The 25493-nt window shown below is 39.5% G+C and overlaps 1 long non-coding RNA gene across 2 annotated transcripts in view; it reads right to left on the reverse strand.

Annotated features, from left to right (window-relative positions):
- LOC138988953 (uncharacterized) overlaps positions 1-25493 on the reverse strand; it is a 153030-nt gene that overhangs the window by 40322 nt on the left and 87215 nt on the right. For both annotated transcript variants that reach the window (XR_011465222.1, XR_011465223.1), the window contains exon 3: positions 22084-22139. This is a non-coding gene — a long non-coding RNA (uncharacterized lncRNA). The remainder of the gene's footprint in view (positions 1-22083; positions 22140-25493) is intronic.

The raw sequence follows: 25493 nt of genomic DNA on the forward strand, positions 1-25493 counted from the left end.
TGCAGGCAGATTCTTTACCAACTGAGCCACCAGGGAAGCCCATATATATAGTATAATGATCCGATTATATATGTTCTATAACACATACCTCTACACTGATGCTAAAATATTGTTCTTATTTTCTCTACATTTTGAGGTGGTTTGATGAATATTTTATCAGTTATCAGCACCTGGCAGAACACAGAATCTGGTTTCCTATTCCACTGGTATTCAGGATCAAGAACAGACTGAATACATCCGATATTATTTCTTAAATTTTCCATTCTCTCATTTTAGCTAAATAAGGTTCTTGAGAACAGAGACCACATCTCCTACTTCCTCTGCATCCCCCATGGGACTTAACTAGGCCAGGGCCACTCAGAGGAGAGAGCACAATATATGTGAGTTTGTATATAATCAAGACAACCTGCAATATTGCAGGCAATGCATCTGGGGGGGACAATCACCTCTGGGGTGAAACAAGAACAGCCCAATTCACCCCATAGTAGCTTTCTGGAATGCAGCCTTCCAGTATGACCTTTTAGTGACCTCCGACTTCACAGACCTCATTGATCACCTGAAGCCTCCCTCACTTATCTTCCTGGTAAATCATTTCACTCACTGTTCCCACCACCCTCTCAGGGAGGGCAGGAGAGGTTGTCCTAAGAGAGACACATCAAAGCAAGAAAATATTTGAACCACAATCATCAGTTGGTGTTCCCTGACAGAGCAAGCGGGTAGATTGTCTAGCAAGCCTCGAGTCTTTGTCTCTTTTCAGTAAGAAGGGTACCTAGAGAAAGAATAAAATTCTGAATTAAGGTTCCTGGCCACGTGTGGAAACCTACAAAATATTTTCACCCAATTAAACATTTAACGAGGCCATCTTGGAAAAGCTATTGTCTTCGGTCATAGGGAGTGTTTTCCCCTCAACAGAACCTCAACAGAATTAGGGGTTGTAATATCAGAAAACTTCTTGACCACTGACCCTTTCACCGGTCTTCTGTGTACTCTGATATTACGTGTGTGGTGCAATGGGCCATGTCTCACAGAGCTTTCCTCCTCGTTTCTTGCTTTCTCCCTTTTGCTGACCATCCAGTATCTCCATTGCCCTTAACAAACATTATCCTTGCAACTAGAGGTTATCATACTAAGTGCACTTAGTCAGAAAGAGAAAGACACATACCACATGATATCATTTATATGTGGAATCTAAAATATGACACAAATGAATTTGTCTATGAAACACAATCAGGGACTCAGCGAAGAGACTGGTCATTGTCGTGGGCGAGGGTGGGTCAGAGAGGGTTGGACTGAGAGTTTGGGATCAGCAGATGCAAACTGGTATATATTGAATGGATAAACAACAAAGTCCTACTGTATAGCACAGGGAACTGTATACTATCCTGTGATAAACCATAATGGAAAAGTATATATATATATATATTTGTATACCTGAATGTGTGTGTCTGTGTGTATATACACACCTGAGTCACTTTGCTGTACAGCAGTAATTAATGCAGCACTGTAACTCAACTATACTTCAATAAAAAATACATTTAAAAATTATATTCATTTCCTAAATATGAAAACCAATATTCCTGAAATTTTGGCTGATATCTTTTAGATTCACTAATATCATTATTATTTGCATACACCTGGAATAAAGACAAAGGGCAAATCACATACACACACACACACACACAGACACACTCCCACACATTATCTGATTTAACTCCCACAACAACTCAGTGAGATAGGTTTCCTCACCTTCACGTTACAGATAAGTAAACTGAACCCAGAGGAGTAAGGTAACATTGCTCAGTGCAACGCGGCGATGATGAGGTATGGCTGGGGCTCCGACCCTGGTCTGTCGGACTCCAAATGGTCTGCTCTTTTTATCTAGCCCACCATGTTGTTTCAGGTGGCTAGTTATTTTTCAGATACACAGACTATTCCAGCCTGAGGAAGAAATGAGCAAATGACCCTCCATTCTTTAGCTGACAGCTCATATAAAGCCAAGAGAGATTAGCAGGTCTGCCAGTGAAAAATGTTCCATGACAATCTGTCGTCTTTAAAACTGGTTCACACAGGAACTGGTTCAGGCTGATTAGGAGGCTAAATTACAGATGGCAATAAAGCAGTTCAGTTCTGGTTTGAGTTAAACCAGATCTAGGTTAGTCTTTATTCTACCCACCTCTTAGAAGAGTGACTGTGTCAATTAAAGGAAAGACCATGAGTAAAAAAATAAATAAATAAATAAAAGAGTACACAGCTTAGTGTCTGACCCATGGCTAAAGCTTACTACATATTCATTTAATCTCACAGACATTTAGATATAGTCCCTCATACAGAACTACATATATTTGTTGTGTCTATCTTTTAGATGCCATGTTGATACCGCAATGATTCCCACAAAATCATAGCTATTCGATTGTCTGGAAAGGTAGAAACCAGGACAAGCTTGCACCCATGGTAGAGTCATGAGAGGGTTCAGAAAGTTATGTGTCTTCTGCTTTAACCCACTTTGGGACCACATCGTCAAAAAAGACCTGAAAGAAAAGTGCCCACCGTCTCCAGTAGAAATGGCCTGCTACAGTTGCCCTCCATAAAGTTTTGTCCCCACTATAGAGTCAGGAGGCAGCCTCTGAACAGAGAAGAATCAGGTCTACCTGGGATTTATGGTTTAGCGTCCTCTCATCTTTTAGTCGGAGAAGGCAATGTTGGAGGCATTGTTGGAGAAAGCAATGGCACCCAACTCCAGTACTCTTGCCTGGAAAATCCCATGGACGGAGGAGCCTGGTAGGCTGCAGTCCGTGGGGTCGCTAAGAGTCGGACACAACTGAGCGACTTCACTTTCACTTTTCACTTTCATGCATTGGAGGAGGAAATGGCAACCCACTCCAGTGTTCTTGCCTGGAGAATCCCATGGACAAAGGAGCCTGGTGGGCTGCCGTCTATGGGGTCGCACAGAGTCGGACACGACTGAAGCGACTTAGCAGTAGCAGCAGCATCTTTTAGTCAGAGAGCTGACTGACTCATGTTTTCCTTCCACATAAATTGCCTCTGTTCTCCTTCTCTGAGAAGGCCTGGATCTGTCAGGTAATGAGATTTGAAACACTTTTTGTTTCCTGTGAAGCCTGACGAAGGACACCATCATTCCCAAAGATGAGCTCCTTGTGCAAGGAAAGAAGCAGGGAACTCTGAAACCTAGCTGGTGAAAACAGCCTCAATGGGACAAATTTAAATAAATAGTCACTGTTTTGTTTTCTGTGAAAGAGTGCTCTGCATACCCAGGTGGCTTGACATTCCACCAAATCACCGACAGAACTCCATCCTTCAAAGTGAGAAGGAGCATGGTCCAGGAAGAAGAATTACAGCAGTATTGAGGAGAGAAAAGTTGCTACTGCTAAGAGATGGGGAAAAATGATTAGGAGTGTCATGAAGAAAAAGTGTGGAATTTTGGACGTGAGACAAGTCACAACTCAATTCTCTAACAGTTACATAACCTTGAGCAAATTGCTTGACCTCTCTGGAGCTTGGTTTTGGAATCCCATTCTGTGAAAATGAACAGGATAATACCTATGCAAAAACACTTATGTGAACTCTTACACATATATTTTAAAATCTAATAAAAATTCAGTAATTCAAACATATCAGCCTGTTTGACCTAAGCAAACTGCAATTTCAAAACACAGAGTTTATGGCAAGGATCTGCTATATTAGACAAAAAACAGCTGTTTTGCCTCAGAAGCTTCTGCTTGAAAAGTACTTGGAAGGGAACAGGTGGCATAATCTAAACAAGATATTGGTAGGCCAGTTCAGAAGCTGACATGGCTCCAGTTAACAGGACTGGACTGTATATTTGAAAATTGTGAAGAGAATAGATTTTAAAAGCTCTCATCACAAGAAAAATAACATTTCTAACTATGGGAGGTGACTAGTGTAAACTTACCTTATTGTGGCAATCATTGTGTAATAGACTGATATTTCAAGTCATTATGTGGCATATCTTAAAATGATACATTGTTACATGTCAACTGTATCTCAATAAAAATGGGGAGAAAGGGAATATAACAAAATTTCTCCTTGGTTTGTTTCTATTTTTTAAAATTTTATTTTATTTAACTTTACAATATTGTATTGGTTTTGCCATATATCAAAATGAATCTGCCACATGTATACATGCTTCTATTTTGATGGGGGGATTACATGTGATATATTTTTATAGTATAAGAGAGCAAATAAGAGGGTGGATTATTTATCATGACTTATGCAATCTATTTCCTGTGGTATCCTGTTTTTTGCTAACAAATGTTTTTTTGTTTGTTTGTCCATTTTTTGTTTCACCCCTCTGGAATAACAGCAGGATATTATCCTGGCATGTTAAAGACAGACTTCATGATATGGGGGTGTTTACATGTTTACTTAAGAATCTTACCATGAGTATAGAATTATAATTGAATAGTTTTAATACATCTGTAGGTAGCACAGAGAAATACTTCCAATAACAGAAAATAATAGATGACGGCAATTAATATATCAGAGGAGAAGTTCTGTTTACACATTAATATTACCACAGGGTTAAAGCAAAATATAAAGTAAATCGATTTCTCAACCCCCTTCAACCCATCATCACAAAGAACAGAGATTTTACAGGAGATGGGGCAGGATTCAGCTTTCCCATGAACCCTGGGGACAGGTCTATAGGAGAATTACCCCTGCCACCTTCTATGGGGCTTTGTAGTTTTCAAAAGTTTCTTAAAAAACCATCTTATATGATCTTCACCACAATGGAAAGAGCAGCAATTCAATCTAAAGAGATGGAAACAGAGGCACCTGGAGGTTGCCATTTGCCCAACTTCACCCAGCCAAGTGGTGGTCCCAGGATTGGCCTTCCTCCCACCCCACCTCCCACAGAGGGAAGCATGGAGACAATAGTGTATCTGTTGGTTGCTTGGGGCTTCCCAAGTGGTGCTAGTGATAAAGAACCCGCCTGCCAATACAGGAGATGTAAGAGATGCAGGTTCGATCCCTGGGTCAGGAAGATCCCTTAAAGAAGGAAATGGCAACCCACTCCAGTATTCTTGCCTGGAGAATCCCATGGAGAGAGCCTGGAAGGCTATAGCCAGCCCATGGGGTCTGAAAAAGACAGACATGACTGGAGTGACTTAGCATGCACATAGGTTGCTTATATGACTCAGGGACTACTTTGAAAGGTAATTATGTAGAAAAACCATGAGAGACTTCCTGGATATCACCTTTAGGAAAAAGGAGATAATGTCTTGGAAAAACTTCCCCCTTAAAATACACAGAAACTCTAAAGAACTATAAGAATTTCTAAATCCATGCCCTTATCCAGTTATCCATAACAAATCTTATGATAATGTGCCACTCTCAGAGGTTTTTTTTTTTCCCAGTTCTTCAAATCACAGAGTTCTAGACCGAAAACTGTTTTCAAATTTCAGAAGAGAGGATACCATTAAATAAAGACTTGTGCATCGTATGGATCTGCGATGATTCTGAACAAATCATTTAAAATAATGTTTATGGTATTGTTTGAGTGAATATAATTTTAATGTTTTGCTTGGTGCTATCATTTGAAATTAGAAGGGGAAAAAAAAGGAAAGAAAAGAGTACAGAAAGATGCAGGATGGGAAACACTAAGAGCGTGCAAGCTCAGCCGTGTCCGACTCTTTGTGGCACTGTGGACTGTAGCCTACCAGACTCCTCCGTCCACGGGCTTCTCCAGGCAAGAATACTAGAGTGGGCTGCCGTTTCCTACTTCAGGGGATCACCTCGACCCAGGGATCGAACCTGCAATTCCTGTGTCTCCTGTGTTGGCCAGTGGATTCTTTACCACTGAGCCACCTGGGAAGCCCGTGATAAACCCTAAATCTAATAATAAAATTCAAGTCCAGCATGTTTCACCATTAAATAAGCTGGACGCATTTTATATAGTAAATAAAAATTCTTAAAAGTTGAGTGGGGGATAGAATAATGAGACTCTCAGAGTATGCCTTTGTTCTTCAAACATGGCAGGAAGATGCACTCTGGGCCAAGCATGGTGTGTGGCAATGAAAAGCACATCACTGTTCAACAGAGCAGCCAAGATGCACAATATACATTCGTAGACAAGTACATTAGGCATTGAGTTCTGCAACCAGAATAGTCCTTCCACATCAGGAGCTCAGATCTTGCCTTTTAGAGAAGAAAAACATGAGGTCTCAAGTGGGTAAATGTCATGGTCAGTATCCCTCACTTCCTAAGTGGCAGAAATAGGAATAGAATCTGGACATCCAGAGCCTCAGTGAATGCCTTGTATACCAGACTATATTTTCCTTTTACACTTCCATTCTCCAAGTCTTATAGAATGAATATGCATTGCTTTCATGATTGGAAAAAAAAAATCAATGCAGCAAAAATAAACAATGGGAAGCACATAGAAGGTGAGTACCCTAGGTTGTGGAGTGTTCAGGAAGGAGAGGAGTTTGCATTGAGAAAGTCTAGACGGGGAGATGATAGTGGAGATGGAATGGAGGTGACAGAAGGCAGCATGTGTGGTGCTGAGCACAGCAGAGCAAAGACAGAGAGTATGGAGAACGCACCACGGACCTTTGACAGAAGACTCATTCCCCTTTTGTGTTTCATGACTTTGGTATCCTGCAGATGTTTAATATTCTAGAAGGAAGGGAGTGAGGTTGGGAAATAGGAAGGCTGGGAGTGGGAGAGGAAGAGAGAGAGGAAGGAACAGGAAACATATGAGGATAAGGGAATTTGAAAGCACATTGTGGGCCTTTTGCATTGTCTATTCTTGGAATTTGGACTTCATTTCTGAAATTAAATGAGTTCACTGGAAGCTTCTGATCAGGGAAGCTACTGGATTTGGATTATATATTAGAAAGAGCACTATAGCAGCAATAAAAAAAGATGAGTTAGGCAGTGAAGAGACTGGAAATATGGAAGTTTAAGGTTTTCAGAACTTCTCATACAGTTGTTTCTTATTTCTTTAATTTTGATACTCAGGCTAAAGTTTTCAACACTGAATTAGCAAGCTGTTTTGGACATTGGGGCTCAAAAGATATCTTGAATTGTTCTTTTTTCTGAGTGTTTTATAGGTCCTTAGTTGGCAAAATCTATTAGCTTAATTGAATATATTTAAATCTGAATCCAAATTGTAGATTTAGAAGCTGTAGTTTTCAAACAAAAATATATAGGTTAAATAAAAATATCAAATTGTAAATATGGTTAAAAACTCATAGCTGTTAAAATAAAACTGTCCTAAAATATTTTTAAAAACCCTTAGCATGCTATTATTAAAATATAGAGTTCATATAATTAAAATACACACAGTCTTTCTGCATAGAATTCTAAAAGACACATTTTTCCAGCCAAAATAACGAGCATGAAGAACTTAAAGCGGACAAATTCTCACTCCAGTCAGTGACCAGCAACTCTGATTCCCATATTTTAGGACACCAGAGTTCTCATGGAACAAGGTCTTCAGAGACAAAAATCCCCATAAAGTCAACACTACAAATGACCGATAGAGTGTCGAATTACATAGTTCCTAGTCTATGCTTCATTTTACAAGGGTGGGGATGATATACACTATGTAGAGATGAAACCCCAAGCTCTTGGAGGCTGAGCTGGAAAGCTCTATAAAGTTGAGGAAAAGAATAAGGAGTGGCCCGAGTTGGGGATGGTAAATAAGGTGGACTAAAATCTCACAAAATAATGAAGTAACAGAAAAGGAGGGAGCAGACAAAAGCAAACCCATGAGAGACAGATCTATAGAAATTACCAAATCAACCAGGGGGCCCTTAGAATGAAGGGATCATTCACGTGCTGTGAAAGATTAAGTCAATCTGCAAGAGCTATAAAGCTTCACTTCTCTGGAAAGAGAATTCAAAGCCACACAAGAATTCAACTAGTGCACAAACAAATATCCGGTGACACTATCAGGAGTTCAAAGATGCTCTTTGTCTAGAGTCCAGGAAATCAGGGGAAAAATTGGCTGAAGAGGCTTTAGGAACAAGATACATAAGAGCAACCTTATAAGTATAAAAAGGCAAGTGAATGGTGAAGATCTTACAAGAGGGAAAAAGATACCTGAACTAACACAAATCATAGGGAGATAAATTGTGCAGGGGAAGTAATGATGATTTCATACCACCTTACTGAACTCTTTGGCAAGTCGATTCTTCAAAATGATTAGAAAAGTTTTGTATGTGATATTCTCCAGCCTAGAGGAATAACGTGTTACAGGATCTCTCTCACTCTCTCTTTCTTCATTCAGTCAGCTTTCTCCTTCTACTCACATTAGAACTTATTGAGAACATCTGCTCCATTCATCACGACCCCACAGAAGTGAGGGCAATGTTCACCTCAGAATCCTGTAACTTCTATCTATGTGCCTGAGATGGGTGCCCAGACTTTTTAGAGGGAGGCTAGTCATGTACCAGGTCCTTCCCTAACCACTGGGAGATACAGAAGAAATGGAATAAAGAAAGTAAAACACACACCCCACCCCTAGAAGTAGAATAAAAATTCAGTGGTGAAATTAAAGGACTTTGACTCTTCTTGTTTTGAGGATTCTGCAAGTATCTCTTGAGAGAAACTCACAGTAAGAACTCATCCTCCAAGGCAAGTGACTAATTATCTTGGGACACAATGAATACAAACAGTAAGGTGGGAGTCAGACTTAAGAAAGATGGGAGATCAGCATATTTCTAATGTCAGGAGCAGGCAAGTAACTCAGTCAAAAACAGAAGCAACAAGAAAACACAATGGCTCCAATTAGCAGGGGCCACCCATGATGACACATCTGGAGAGAAGGAGTCAGATGGTGTAAATAAAAAGTTCAGTCAAGATGATGCCAAATGGTCAATGAGTTTGTGTCTGAAAAGGATTTAAAGTTAGAGGATCAAGAAAACCTAGGAACCTCCCTCCACAGCAATTTCTGCTGTGGTCAAAGGCAGTGCTCTGTGTGGCGGGGATTCCATTCACCCCCCAAATTTCTCTCTGAGCAGCATCCTCAGTGGGAGACAAAGGGTACAGATTCATCACTACTGTGACCATTTTCTTGGTGCAAATGGGGCATGATGAAAGCTGGGGATGAGGATTCCATGCTCAGGTTTCTCCCCAGTGTGGTGGCCCTCTGAGTTCAGCCATCAATAAGATGAGCAGACGTCACAATCAGTAAATGCATAGAGTGGAATAGCTGCTGCCATCTGTCCTCTCTGGGGTGGAGCAACACCTCAGGTATCTTTCTAGGCTGGGCAGTGAAGTCACTCATCTGTCATGGTTGAGAGCTCCTCTCCTGCCTGGGTCAAATCCTCACTCAAAGTCTTCTTACTCTGACGTTCTTAAAGTAAGGACTCTACATCCCAGAGGCAGTCATAACCCAGGAGAGAAACAGGAGTCATGCTCAAGGGGGATAACCATATTTTTCCAAAGGCATATTTAGACCGATGAACAAAAGGATCACACTAGCTGTGCACACCGCCAGGCATCCAGTGCTGAGCTGCCGACTTAGGTCACAACTCAGAGAAGAGGCAGGTTGAGTCCTCAGCAACAACAGCCTTTGTACAACCAGCTGATGGCTAGTCTCTCCCTCTGAAATTCCCTTCCTACATACTCATTCCTTATGGCCCAATATTACCCATCCTTCAGGGCTCAGCTCAAGTGCCACCTCCTGCAGGAAGCCTTCCTAGCTTTATGTAGCCAAGTGATATTACTCTCTACTCTCAGGTCCTGTGACCTGTGCTACTCCTGCAACCTGTGCAGCATCGTCTCTAAACCTAGTAGTGTTTAAGAGCTCAGACCTGGAGCCAGACTGCCTGGGCGTGTAATCTTACCTAGCTACTGCAGTTTCATTATTTGTAAAATGGGATAATAATAGAATCTACTTCTCTGGCCTATTTTGAGGATGAAGTGAAATAATTTTCTCAAAGTGCCCTTCACCTGCTAAGAGCTATATAGGTGCTTACCAATACAATTACTGTCACTAGTGGTGCAAATCTATACAGTTCAACCATCTCGAACAGGATCCTGGCCTCTAACCACCTTGAGGCTGGGATCTGCGCTTGATTTGTTTCATCCCCTACAGAGCATGGCACAGTGCCTAAGACACAATGACATGCACAAGTAATGAGTATAACATTCATTCATGTTTTTGGACGTTTGTATTTTCAGGGTAGAGTTCTTGGGCAGCAGGGAAGGGAAGCAGGCAAGACCAGAGTTGAAGAAACGGGTCATTCTCTAGACTGACCTCCGTCAAAGCCACCAGTGGCTCAAGGAGCAGAATTAAATGGATTGGCCAAATGCAGACAAATGTCACCAACAAGGGAGCTTTACTCATTAGAAAGAGAGAGGCGGTGAGAGACTCACTCCTTCAGGAGGAGAGACACAAGAACTATCACATGACCCAGCAAGCCTACTCCTGGGCATATACCTGGAGAAAACTGCAATTCAAAGATACACTCACCCCAATAGTCATTGTAGCACTATTTAAAATAGCCAAACCATGGAAGCAACCCAAATATCCATCAACAGATGAATGGATAAAGAAGATGTAGTACATATATACAATGGAATATTACTCAGCCATAAAAAACAAACAAATAATGCCATTTGTAGCAACATGGACGGACCTAGAGATTCTCAAACTGAGTGGAGTAAGTCAGACAGGGAAAGGCAAACATCATATGCCAATACTTATATGTGGGATCTAAAAAAGGGGGGTGCAAATGAGCTTATTGACAAAAGAGAAGTAGAGTCACAGACGCAGCAAACAAACAGAGTTACCAGGGGATGGCTGGGAGGGGTATACTGGGAGACTCAGAATGACATATACAAGCTACTATATATAAAGCAGGTAACAAGAGCCTGCTGTATAGCACAGGAAACTCTACTCAATACTCTGAATGACCTACTTGGGAAAAGAATTCTAAAAAAAAAAAAGAGTGGATATATGTATATGTATAACTGATTCATTCTGCTGTACACCTGAAACTAACACTGCAAATCAACTATTCTACATTAAAAGTGTTTTTAAAAAGGAGAGACTCAATGTAAGATAGAACTAAGCTATATTGGACCTATTTATTTTAAGTGAAAGCAATCGTATGTGTTTGTAGGACCCAGAATGCCAGTAATATCCAGAGCAATGTGACAGAGTGGACAGAGGTTTTGTGGTCAGAAAAATACATATAAAACTCCTGCCTCCACATGTGGTTAATTATGTGACCTTGGGACATGATCTAAGCATTTCTGTAAAATGGGAATAAGCATACCTAACATTTAGGACTGGTAGAAGGCTTAACAATAAATAGCCAGTCTAATGTTGGACCTACAGCAGATGCTCAGCAATCGGCATTTATTCCTGCTCTTGTTATTGTCATACTTGGCAGGTTAGAGAGTAGCCTGCGAGCGTAAGGCTCAATTCCAAGTCCTAGGGATTGTGGGCCTGGCACAACCTGGAATGGTGCTGGATTGGCCAAGGTTGGACCCAGGAGCTGATGCTGGCGAGTATGGGGAAGACAGCGTCCGGGGCTGCTGATGCTGGCGAGTATGGGGAAGACAGCGTCCGGGGCTGTACTCAGCCCTTCCGTCTTAACGTTTTTGCGTACAAACTGCCCACACAAATATTCTGTGCCCTAAGAATAGCTCTACCTTCCTTATTGTAATCACCCATCCAGAAAACATAGTCCTGTGGTACTTTTTCAGAAGGTAAGTTAAGTTGGGGACTGGGGCAAGGACAGGACAGAAGAAGCTAAGCCAGTTAAAGAGTAGAGATATTGGGGAAAAGGAGAGACCATTGAGTTGAAGTGATGTAATCCCACAATGGCTTGCTGAAAACTAAGAAAATCATTCAATAAACTTTGCCAAACAGCTGCTTTGATTGACTTTTTTTTAAGCAGGAGCCAACCAAGTTGTCCAGCTGTCAGAATAGTGTAGCCAAAGTCACAGGCTACGTTGCTCTAAGAAATAAAGGATGTTTTGCACAAGATTGCTTAATAGGCCAAAGAATGGCATTAGGAATTCTAAAGGGAAAGATGGAGGAAATACAAGTAAGCAGGTTTTCCAAAGCTATTTCTACCTATGTATTACTGGAGGAACCCCGAGTTCTTTTGATTTATGTAAAGACACAGTCAAAACTAGCAGGGACTCCAAAGAGAATACAACAATTCCAAGTATTTTTCCAGAAATCCAACTGCACCAAGCTGGGGCTATTTAGAGGTTCTCAGAGCCAGTGATTTAAATGTATTATCCTTTTACTGTAGGTATTTGTCATTGAAGGGCTTCTGGAGCTTTTCCCCTCCACCTTTTCTTCTAGGAAGACAGGGAGCCAAGACAGAAATTAGCTGAACAAAGGGACAGATCATTTTGTGAACTGTTTGTGAACTGGAGGCAAAACATGCCTCCATTTGCTTGATTTTTCTTTTTCTTTCTTTTCTTCTTCTAAACTATTTGTAAGCTTCACCTGTACGTTAAAATACATTCCTCATTCTGAATTGGTTGCTAAGAACTGAAACTGAAAAGGGAGGCTTGGAGGGAAGACAAGCCTTTAGGGGCAGGATGGTCCACAGAAAGCAACTGACCAAATTAGAGCTTTCTCCTTATTCATCTGCCAGGCCCCGAGGCCTTCCCAATGCCCTAGCTTCACAGGATTGCATATCCTAGGGACAATTTAAAAATATATAAATTTTACTTTTATCAAAGCAATTCATGTTCACATTTTAAAAATCAAATACAACTAAGAGGTCTATAATGAAAAACTGCATTCCCCTGGCCCACCCCACAGTCTGGCCCCAGGCAACAACTTAAAACACTTGAATTGTTTCTTCTGGCATCTATCTCCACATCTCTCATAATAGACTCTCAGTGCTCTTTTTCTTGATTTCTCTTTTGAAGTTATCTTTTTATTAATTTCCTGGCATTTTAGTTGATGATTTAGCTCTCTTATTATCACTCCACCTCTTTCTTCCCAATATAACTACTGTTTCAGTTGTCCATTTGGGGATAACAAATCACCCCAAAATTAGCCTTTTAAGGAAATAATGATTTCTTAGATTTTGTGATACTCTGTGTCAACTGGGTGGTTCTTCTGGCTTCACTTATGTAACTGCATTCAGCTGGTGGACTGGGGGGAGCAGGGCTTTCCCTCGGAGTGCCTTATTTCTCCTCCACAAGCCTCACTTGGGCTTCCTCAGAACATGGCGGTCTCAAGGCAGCATTCTAAGAGGAAGCATTCCTAGAGCCTGAACATGGAAGCTACAAGATTTCTTAAAATCTAGCCTCACAAGTCTTCAGCATTCTCTTCTACTACAGTATGTGGGCCCATGTAAGGGACATGCATGCTCAGTCACTCAGTCATGCCTGACTCTTTGCAACGCCATGGACAGTAGCCTGCCAGGCTCCTCTTGTTCATGAGATTGTTCCAGGGAAGGATCCTGGAGTGGGTTGCCATTTCCTCCTCCAGGGGATCTTCCTGGCCCAGGGATCGAACCTGTGTCTCTTGCATTGGCAGGCAGATTCTTTACCCTTGTGCCACCTGGGAAGCCCCGTGTAAGGGACAGGGTAAGCCTAAACTCTGGGGTAGGAGAAATCAACTCCACACCTCGGTGTGAAGAGTGACAAAATCTCACTGGGGAAGGCAGGCAGGATGGGAGATATTTGGAAATAAATTACCACAGCTATAGCTAATTCTGTTTAATCAACAGCAGTATTTAAGTTATCACTCAAATATTGTATAAGACAGGGACAAATTCTACAGGCAGAGTTCCATTTTGCACAACCTATTTATTCTTCCTAGAGTTAGTGATTACTTTGTTTTATATTTGCTTTTGACTTGAGTGGTCTTCAGTGTACCCATCCTTAGTTTTTTTTTTCCATTAGATCAATTAAATGTTCACTTTTCAAATGTAACAGACTGCCAGAAGAGCCTCTTTCCCAGAAATTTCTATCTTCCATCCACCTCTTGCAGTCTGAACTGGCTTCTCTCTGCATCTGCTGCATAGCTGTCATCTCATGACTTCACTCAATGCTTTCATCGTGTGTTGGGTTTCTCTTCCCTGAATGCTTTCTTTAAAAAAAAAAAAATCCTGTATTTTGCACATCTCCAATAGCTTGTTAATACAGGTGGAGGAGGAATAAACATTTTAAGTCCTCCTTTTCTAAGCATCTTTAATCTCCAAAATAACAAGAAAATCTCTGGGGACATCGGGCATACAAAATTGAAATTATGACTTTACAACATCAAGTTTTCATAATGCCAAAGAAGAGTGGGGATAGTTTTGTGAGGTCAATATAACTGCACAGGGAGTGCTATTAAGTGCAGAGTTTAAAAGGATACATGTAAAGTGGGGAGACAATGAAGGTAACCAACTGGTCAGAAAAGAATCATTATATTTACACGATTTTTACAATAAGTGTGAAGGATAACCCAGAAGGCTTACTTAGTTTTATAAGATTCAAGAAGGAAGTATTGGAACTAATGAGCAAAATTTTTATGTGAAAATATATAATGGTATGATTATAAGAAAATATGTAATGGTATATAATTTTTAATGAAAATTAAGCTTCACTACCTATTTTTTACAGTTATCTTTTACAACTTTTTATTTTGTATTGAGGTATAGCTGATTAGCAATTCTGTGATAGTTTCAGGTGAACAGTGATAAGACTCAGGCATAAATTTACATGTTTCCATTCTCCCCCATACTCCCCTTCCCATCTAGCTGCCACATTACATTGAGCAGAGTTCCATGTGCTATACAATGAACTTCGTGGGTCCTTGTTGGTTATTCATTTTTAAATACAGCCGTGCCCATCCCAAACTCCCGAACTATTCCTTCCCCCTATCCTTCCCCTGCTGCTGCTGCTGCTAAGTCGCTTTAGTCGTGTCCGACTCTGTGCGACCCCATAGACGGCAACCCACCAGGCTCCCCCATCCCTGGGATTCTCCAGGCAAGAACACTGGAGTGGGTTGCCATTTCCTTCTCCAATGCATGAAAGTGAAAAGGGAAAGGGAAGTCCCTCAGTCATGTCTGACTCTTAGCGACCCCATGGACAGCAGCCTAGGCAACCATAAGTTCATTCTCTATGAGTCTTTTGCTATTTTGTAAGTTCATTTGTATCATTTCTATGTAGATTCCACATATAAGGGATGTCATATGATAGTTCTCCTCTGACTTACTTCACTCAGTATGACAATCTCTAGATCCATCCATGTTGCTACAAATGGCATAATTTCATGCATTTTAATGGATGAATAACATTCCATTGTATATATGTACCACATCTTATTTACCCATTCCTCTGTTGATAGACATTAAGGTTGCTTCCATGTCCTGGCTATTGTAAATAGTGCTGCAGTGAACACTGGGGTGCATGTATCTTTTTGAATTATGGTTTTCTTTGTATACATGCCCAGGAGTGGGATTGCTGGATCGTATGGCAGCAGATCATATCTATTTTTTAGTTTCTTAAGGAACCTCCATACTGTTCTCCATAGTGGCTGTACCAACTTAAATTCCCACGAACAATATAGGAGGGTCCCTTTTCTCCACACCCTCTCCAGCATTTGTTGTTTGTAGACTTTTTGATGACAGCCATTCTGACTGGAATGAGGTGATATATCATTGCAGTTTTGATTTGCATTTCTTTACTAATTAGTGATGTTGAGCATCTTTTCATGTGTTTTTTTAACCCATTGTATCTCTTCTTTGGAGAAATGTCAATTAGCCATAAAAGGATGAAATAATGCTATTAGTAGCAACTTAAATGGACCTTGAGATTGTCATACTGAGTGAAGTTAAGTCTAGACAAATCATAGATTTTGCTTATATGTGGGAATACAAAGAAAGACTACAAATTAATCTATCTACAAAATAGAAATGGAGTTCAATTCAGTTGCTCAGTCATGTCTGACTCTGAGACCCCAAGAATCGCGGCATGCCAGGCCTCCCTGTCCATCAGCAACTCCCAGAGTTCACTCAAACTCATGTCCGTCGAGTCGGTGATGCCATCCAGCCATTTCACCCTCTGTCGTCCCCTTTTCCTCCTGAACTCAATTCCTCCCAGCATCAGAGTCTTTTCCAATAAGTCAACTCTTCACATGAGGTGGCCAAAGTACTGGAGTTTCAGCTTCAGCATCAGTCCTTCCAATGAACACCCAGGACTGATCTCCTTTAGGATGGACTGGTCAGATCTCCTTACAGTCCAAGGGACTCTCAAGACTCTTCTCCAACACCACAGTTCAAAAGCATCAATTCTTTGGCGCTCAGCTTTCTTCACAGTCCAACTCTCACATCCGTACATGACTACTGGAAAAACCATAGCCTCGACTAGACGGACCTTTGTTGGCAAAGTAATGTCTCTGCTCTTCAATATGCTATCTAGGTTGATCATAAATTTCCTTCCAAGGAGCAAGCATCTTTTAATTTCATGGCCGCACTCACCATCTGCAGTGATTTTGGAGCCCAGAAAAATAAAATCTGACACTGTTTCCACTGTTTCTCCATCTATTGCCCATGAAGTGATGGGACCGGATGCCATGATCTTCGTTTTCTGAATGTTGAGCTTTAAGCCAACTTTTTCACTCTCCACTTTCACCTTCATCAAGAGGCTTTTTAGTTCCTCTTTACTTTCTGCCATAAGGGTGGTGTCATCTGCATATCTGAGGTTATTGAGATTTCTCCCAGCAATCTTGATTCCAGCTTGTGCTTCTTCCAGCCCAGCATTTCTCATGATGTACTCTGCATAGAAGTTAAATAAGCAGGGTGACAATATACAGCCTTGACGAACTCCTTTTCCTATTTGGAACCAGTCTGTTGTTCCATGTCCAGTTCTAACTGTTGCTTCCTGACCTGCATACAAATTTCTCAAGAGGCAGATCAGGTGGTCTGGTATTCCCATCTCTTGAAGAATTTTCCACAATTTATTGTGATCCACACAGATAAAGGCTTTGGCATAGTCAATAAAGCAGAAATAGATGTTTTTCTGGAACTCTATTGCTTTTTCCATGATCCAGCGGATGTTGGCAATTTGATCTCTGGTTCCTCTGCCTTTTCTAAAACCAGCTTAAACATCTGGAAGTTTACATTTCACATATTGCTGAAGCCTGGCTCAGAGAATTTTGAGTATTACTTTACTAGCGTGTGAGATGAGTGCAATTGTGCAGTAGTTTGAGCATTCTTTGGCATTGCCTTTCTTTGAGATTGGAATGAAAACTGACCTTTTCCAGTCCTGTGGCCACTGCTGAGTTTTCCAAATTTGCTGGCATATTGAGTGTAGCACTTTCACAGCATCATCTTTCAGGATTTGAAATAGCTCAACTGGAATTCCATCACCTCCACTAGCTTTGTTTGTAGTGATGCTTCAGAAAATAAACTTATGGTTACTGGGGGAAAGGGCAAGGTTCTGGGGAAGGGATAAATTGCAAAATTGGGACTGACATAAACACACTACTATATATAAAACTGATAACTAATAAGGGTCTGCTGCTGCTGCTAAGTCGCTTCAGTCGTGTCCGACTCTGTGCGACCCCATAGATGGCAGCCCACCAAGCTCCCCCGTCCCTGGGATTCTCCAGGCAAGAACACTAGAGTGGGTTGCCATTTCCTTCTCCAATGCATGAAAGTGAAAAGTGAAAGGGAAGTTGCTCAGTCGCATCTGGCTCTTTGTGACCCCGTGGACTGTAGCCTACGAGGCTCCTCCGCCCATGGGATTTTCCAGGCAAGATAACTGGAGTGGGGTGCCATTGCCTTCTCCCTCTACTGAATAGTAATTATAAACCAACTATATCCCAATCAAAACTTTTTAAAGAGAGAATATTTTCACCTCTGATAGGGGCATCAGATACATGGATTTGTGGATACCATCGCTATCCACTGATAACTTGTTCTCTCCTTTCAGATGTAGTGGAGGGTTATGATTCCCCACTCCTCGAGGTTTCGATTGGCCGTTTAATTTGCTTTGATCATGATATGTCGCTAGAAGTAGTATGTATCATTTTGAGTTTAAAACAGTTAATTGTCTTTGCATGAGTTTCCAGTATGATCTTCCAGTCACTGCAATCAAGTAAACCCATTCTGATACATAAAAGCAACATTATAATAAAACTGATGTTATTTGTCACTGCAGCATAACCCAGCCTAATCCAAATAAAACAAGAAAACTGAAACCAAACAGTATAAGTGATCATAAGAAAACTTTAGGGAGTTTTTAATGTGTTTCCTGGCCTTGAAAAGTTATAAAAGGCAATATGTATACTAATTAAAAACACAATCTTGGAGTTTGAGACCTGGGTTTGAATCCTGATTACTACTTACCATATGAGTAACTTTGGGCAAAATTTAGCTCTTTTTGTTCTTGGATTTCTGGTTTGTAGATTTCAGATATTCAGGCCTACTTCACAGATTTGTGGGAAATTAAATTAAATAATGTAGGTCAGGTGTCTACGCAGTGTTTATAATGCAACCTTTTGAATAAATGCTTATTGCTGTTGTTATTAAGAGAACTTTCCAAATATAGCCTCAAAATTCTGCCAGAAACTTGTAAGATAGAAAATACTCTCTTGATTCACCTTCAAAAGGAATGTGCTGCAAAAATATATATTGCACTTAATGTCTATCCCAGATAGTTTCATAGGTCAAAAGATAAAATTGAGTATTTTGTGAACTCTAAGATAAAAAAAAAAAAAAAGATGAGAAAAATAATATGCCCATGAAACATGAAATACATTTTAAGCTTTTCTTTTTGCAAAATAAGATTATCAGAATGGCAGATTTGGGGGGAACCTATATATAGTGTACCTGACTACACCAAAACATTTGACAATGTCTCCCTTTAACACCTATAGATAAAAAAACAAAGAAATGAAGATATCTTAACAACAAAGTCCAATGGATTTATAACCGAAAGGGCCAATACTACTATATGTCAATGGAGACATGGCACAACACTCTGTCTTTGACCCATATCACTCATTCATTCATTCAAACGTCATTTATTTAACACCTACTACCTAACAGGTATTGTGCTAGGTACCTTGGGTGTAGCAAGGAACAAGCAGACTGTTGTTCATTTTCTTTAAATTGAAGACTTACATAAAGGCATAGAATGGTGAATCAAATCCTCTTTGACACAAAATTGGGCCAGAGAGTAAATGCATTGAAAAGAATAATCCAAATGCAAAATGATGCTAACAGATTATAGCAGTAGATCAATTCCAGCATTTCATTGTGTTACTCTCAAGAATTTATTTGATCTCGCTAAGCCTCAGCTTTCTTGTGGATAAAATGGAGACAATGATATCAGCTGGTTGACTTGTTTTGAGCTTTTAAGATAATGTATGTAAAGAATATAGCATAACGTCTGGAATATACTAGATGCTTAAAATGTAATCGCTTTTATTGCCATGGGAATTATCTTTCCACAGAGTCATTTGTTCATGCATGCAAGGATTCTCAAAATGCACCAGAAGGCCAAGAGAAGTAAGGTGAATGGTTCAAGGTCAAATAATGAGAAACTGACAGGATCAGAACTTAAAGTCATTTTCCTCCTACTTCTGATTAACAATTTAATACTCTGGCAGTGACCAATATTTGATATTCAAATGCCTGTCATAAAGAATGCAGTTACTGAAACAATTTCAAGGTACAATAATTGGAGAGTGCCAGGAGAGCCTTTGGAGCTCAAAGGGAAATTTTGTTAGCCACATGGGAATTTCTGTTTCTGTTATTTTAAACTAGTTGCTTATTGGAAACCAATATTGCATTACAAAAAAAAAAAAAAAAAAAACTGGTGATATTCCTTTCATGGGGAAATCATCCTACCATTTCAAGAAAGTCCTTTTCTATAATTGCACACAAGATAGATGAAGGAGAAAAGTTGGTACAACACGAGACATCTTTCTCTTGGCAATCAAAAGGGTGAATAAGCTGGATGATGTGAAACGAAGTAAAACCGAGCATCTTACGCAATCCTTACAGCAACCCAATGATGAAAGTAGTTCATGTCCTCATTTCTGTAGTGAGAAAATTGGCTCAGAGGGGTCATGTGGCTTTTCAATTCACCCAACTAGTAAATATTAATACTTGCTGCTGTCACTGTTTAGTCGCTCAGTCGTGTCTGACTCTTTGCAACCCCATGGACTGTAGCCCACCAGGCTCCTCTGTCCGTGGGATTTCCCAGTCAAGAATACTGGGTGGGTTGCCATTTCCTCCTCCAGGGGATCTTCCCGACCCAGGGATGGAACCTGTGTCTGTTGCATCTCCTGCATTGGTGGGCAGATTCTTTACCACTGAGCCATCTAGGAAATCCAGTAAATCCTTGAGAGAGACACAACTCCAGGTCTTTGGGATTCCATCTCTCATGCTCTTTCTCTTCTTCCATACTGCCTCTGGTATGTTCTTCTGCTTGTGATGAACTCCTGAATCCCTCCTTAGCATTACCTCAAAACTATCTGCTCGTGAGCTATGTCATACTTGGATAATCCACACTCCTCAGACAACAGCCCCTTCTGTAAGGCCTTTTCTTTGTTATGTCAATAGAAAAGCAGTGCAGAGCTTAAGAGAGAGATTTTTAAGCTATTAAAGTCTTACTATCTTAACAATACTGTTTTGTGTTTACATGCATTCATACTTTTAAGTAATTGTAATCATACCCTCTACAAATTTTGTATCATTTGTTCCCTCATTAAATGCATATTTACTGAGTATTTGTTATGTGCCAGGCATCATTCCAGCAGTGAGAACTACATACAGCAGAAAACAACAAAGTCCTTGATCTCTTTGAGATTATGTGTGCTAAAGGAGACAGATAACAAACAATATAAATAAGGTATATATTGGACTTTAGATGATAAGTGCTAAAGAAGAAATTTAAAAAGAAAAACAGGCAAAAGGGGTGGAAGTTTAGGTGGAGGTAAAAGGAGCAGTTGAAATTTAGATAGATTCCAGGAAACACTTTGCTGAAAAGTTAACAACTGGGAAAAGACCTACAGGAAGTGACAGAGTGAGTCCAATCCATGGTCTGGCAGGCAACAGGATGACTCCATGGCACCACTTGCCCCTTGGCTTGATTTCCATGATTATGTTATAATGTGTGGCAAAAGGGAGTTTGCAGATATTGACCCAAAGTCCAAAAGATTATGCATAGGGGCCTAGCCGAATCACCTCAGCCCCATAAAAGCTGAGTTTTCTCCATCTGATAGCAAGAGAAAGTGGAGAACAACATAAGGGAGGTTCTCTAATGCTGTAATGGAGGGGGCCACATGGAACGACCTGGGAGAAGCCTCTAGAGACGAGAGTGAACCCCCTAGTCTACAGCCGGCAAGAAGATGAAAACCTCAGTCCTACAAATTTGAAAAACTGAATTATGTCAATGACCTGAAAGAACCTGGAAACAGGTTCTTACCAAGAGTCCCCAGGTAAGAGTCTCGCTAGTTATGCAACACAGGAATACAGCCAAAATTTCATAATAAATGTAAGTGGAATAAAATCTCTAAAAATCATGAACCACTATGGTGTACACTTGTAAGCTATATAATACCATACTTCAACAATATCTCAATCCGTTCATCTTAATTTCAGTGTGTGTGGAGCTGACTGAGCCAAATGTGAAGAAGTGAGCACACAGAGGTATAGGCATTGTCTCATGCTTGTATTTCTGATGATAAGGAGATTGTCATTAGCTACACAATATTCTCACGAGCACCACAATTTATTTAGACCTTCCCTTCTGACAAATTCTGCCACTTCAATTTTTTTTATTATTAGACAGCGCAGCTATATGACCTTCATTCATATAGCATTTTCTCCTTAATCGGCTAATTTGTCTTTCCAAAGATTGCTACTTTACAATACATGGGTCTCAATTTCCCTAGACTCTTGCAAGCATTCAGTATCATCACTTTTAATTTTCCCTATTTTAATAAGTAAAAGAATAGCAACAGTTAAAGTCTTTTCCGTGAATACCCACAAGAATGAAGATTTCTCTGTTTCCTCATAGCATTTCCATTCATTGATTTTTGAAAGAGGTAATGTTGCTTATTGAGTTATTGACAGGTAAAGCAACCAACAGAAAGAGGTTTCAGACCTGATTTGGATTGTGACTTGTTCTTCTTCAATCCCCTTATATCTTCAGTTCTTCACCTAGAAAAGGAAGATGAAGTCTGGCATCCTATCAAAACAATATTTATAAAACATTTACAGAAGTGCCTCCTTGCATTTCTTCCTGTAAACCTACATATATATTTTCCTTTTTAAAAAAAGTGTTGTACAGTACAAGTAACTCTATTAGATTAAGTAATCCTCACACTCTGTAACTGAGTAAGTTACTTCACCTCTTTGTAGCTTAGTTTCTAAATCTACATAATGATGAACTTGAAGTAATTTTCTAGCCAATTCCTGCATGCTATGAGTGTCTATGATCTTACATAAAACTTACCTACAGAACTTAGGGCTCTGGTAAATCCTATCGTCTCTGCAGGTACAATGGGTCCATATTTGACCCCAAAATTAGTTATTTCTGATCAATTCCCTCAAATACTCCTTTTACAGTTCCCTATTCTATTCTTTTTCCTCTATCACCTTTTCAAATATTGCATCTTAACTTTTAAGGTGAAAAATTAAACCTAAGTGTTGTCTTCTGTACAATAAATATGTAGAGAAGACATATGAAATGCATATTTATAATACTGAAAACATAACTCCAATAAATAGCCTTCTGAGAAATTTAACAAAGGTTCAAACAGTGAAAACACAAAGGGAAAATGACATTCCCAAGTTGGTTCTTAAAAATCTAGTAATGAGTGCATCAATAACCACAGATAAAACTGAACAGGTGTCAGATGAACATCATTAAAGAAGAAATCTGGCAATAAACTTTCAAAGGCAAGGAAATTACTTTGCTTTTAAAAATATTTCTTAAATAAATATATGTTTCAAAGAAGAGCTCTGGGAAGCTTTTCCATTCACCTGGAGGTTAGCATAATTTTAACATCAAACCTCAAAAAAGACCACAGTAAAAGAAAACTATAGATCAATCTTTTTATTCCTATAGTTATAAGAATTCTATATACAACATTATTAGATGCTGTCAAGCAGGATAAAAACAGAACACTGAAATTACCCAGTGAGGTTTATTCCAGGAATTCAAGGATGGTGTAACATATTTACTACATTAACAATTAAATGAACTTTAATGAAATTCAACATTGTGATTATAAAGCTTTTATAAACAGAATGCAGAACTAAAGTTCCTTAACATGATAGAGTTTTTAAAAATCAGATTCTAGCAGTAAACATCAGAGTAAAAATAATATTGGAAAGGAAAATTTAATCATTATTTGAAAATGATATAATTATCTACCTAAGGGCAAGGACCATGTCTCCTTGCTTAACACGATGGCCTGAATGTCTAATACCTTCTGGAAAATAGTAGGAGTTAAAATATTTATTGAATGACAAAAAACATGGAAATATTAACTAAAATTGTTCAACATAATTTAAAAAGGAAGCAAATATGAAAATCTATGGTATTAATGTAGATAAATAATAGATGGAATAAAATTACAACTTATAGAAGAAATGTACAGAACCTCTATAAAAAAAAACTCTGAAAGAAGACTTGAATATCGCTGAGACATTCATCTCTACAGATAAGAAGATGCAAATAAGTAAAAATGTGAATTCTCTCAAACTAGAATTTCACAGACTACCATAATTGCAAGGAATTTTTTTTCAAAGTTGAAAACTGATCAAAATTTCATTTCAAAAATTATAGTTGAGAGCCACAAAAAGAATACATAACAGAGAACAAGAAGTGGGGACATTTGCCATTGGAGATATCAAAATGCACTATAAATGAGTATCTTTAAACTGTAGTACAGATCCAGCAATGGGTGTGGCTATTAAAGACATAAAAAGAAAATCTAGAAATGGACCCAAGATTTATGAGAATGTAAAATATCATATAGCTGTAATATGAGAATGGTGAGAATAGAAAAGAACTTCCAAGTATCTCATAAAACTTCAGTGCCTTAAGAATAGAGAAAGGATTCGGAAAATGTCCAGAAAGAAAGACAAAAACACAAGAGATCAAGAATCAGAACAGTATTGGACTTTTTAACACCATGGATGGCTGCAGACCAAGTTCGATGCATGAAATAGGGCACTCAAAGCCGGTGCACTGGGACATCCCAGCGGGATGGGATGGGGCGGCGGTGTGAGAGGTGTTCAGGCCAGGGGGACAAATGTACACCCGTGGCTGATTCATGTCGATGTATGGCAAAACCCACCATAATACTGTAAAGCAATTAGCCTCCAATTATAATAAATAAATTAATTTTTAAAAATGCCTTTAAAGTTCCAAGGTAAAAATTGTTTCCAGCCTAGAGTTACTCACACAAGCAAATTACAAAATCAAGTGTGAGGGTAGAAAACCATACTTTTAGACATACAAGTTTTCAAAGATAAAGTGATTCCATGTACTCTTTCTCAGTATTATACTGGAGTTAAGTCTTACAACAAAATTGTGGAAAAGGATGAAATGATGACCAAGAAAAGAGACAAGCTGAAACACAGGGGACCTGCAACGGGAATTTCAATAATGGGGAGAGGAGGTTCTAGGATGATATTTGTACAATAAGCCCACATATCAACTAAATGAGATTGGAACACAAGGATGGACACAAGTTGCTCAGTCGTGTCCGACTCTTTGCGACCCTGTGGACTGTAGCCCACCAGGCTCCTCCATCTATGGGATTCTCCAGGCAAGAATACTGGAGTGGGTTGCCATTTCCTTCTCCAGGGGATCTTCCTGACCCAGGGATCGAACCCAGGTCTCCCACATTGCAGGTAGATGCTTTAACCTCTGAGCCAGCAGGGAAGCCCAAAGGAAATTATAGATCAGCTATAATATTTACCTTAAGAGTTGTATATTCATGCAGAAATTTTGGTGACAAAGACTTGCAGACATAGAAAATTAAGTGCAAAGCCCCAAAAGAGGTAATTATTAACTCCAGGCAAAACAAAATGCAGAACCAGAAGGAAAACCTAAACTATGTGGTATACTTACTGAACTGTGAATAATATTTATGTAATAATGATGTAAATAGTGAATATAATTTTAGCCCCAAATTATGATATATCTGCATTGAAAGTATGATCAAAGAGAACTGAATATGTCTGTACAGACAGGAAGACAGGATGGTATGAGGGTAAAATGGAACAAGAACTAAATCTTCCTCTTACCTAGTATAAAATCAGGAATTAATATCTGAAGCTTAAAAATCAAAAAAGGTGGGAGCAGGGTTCAGGATTGGGAACACGTGTACACCCGTGGTGGATTCATGTTGATGTATGGCAAAACCAATACAATATTGTAAAGTAATTAGGCTCTAATTAAAATAATTTAAATTAAAAATAAATAAATAAAATAAAAAAAGGAACACAGAAGCCTATCATTTAGAAACATGAAGTTAAATTAATTAAATATTAGAAGAA

This window comes from Bos mutus, chromosome 8 (assembly GCF_027580195.1).
Source record: "Bos mutus isolate GX-2022 chromosome 8, NWIPB_WYAK_1.1, whole genome shotgun sequence".
In the NCBI taxonomy this organism is placed as follows: Eukaryota; Metazoa; Chordata; class Mammalia; order Artiodactyla; family Bovidae; genus Bos; species Bos mutus.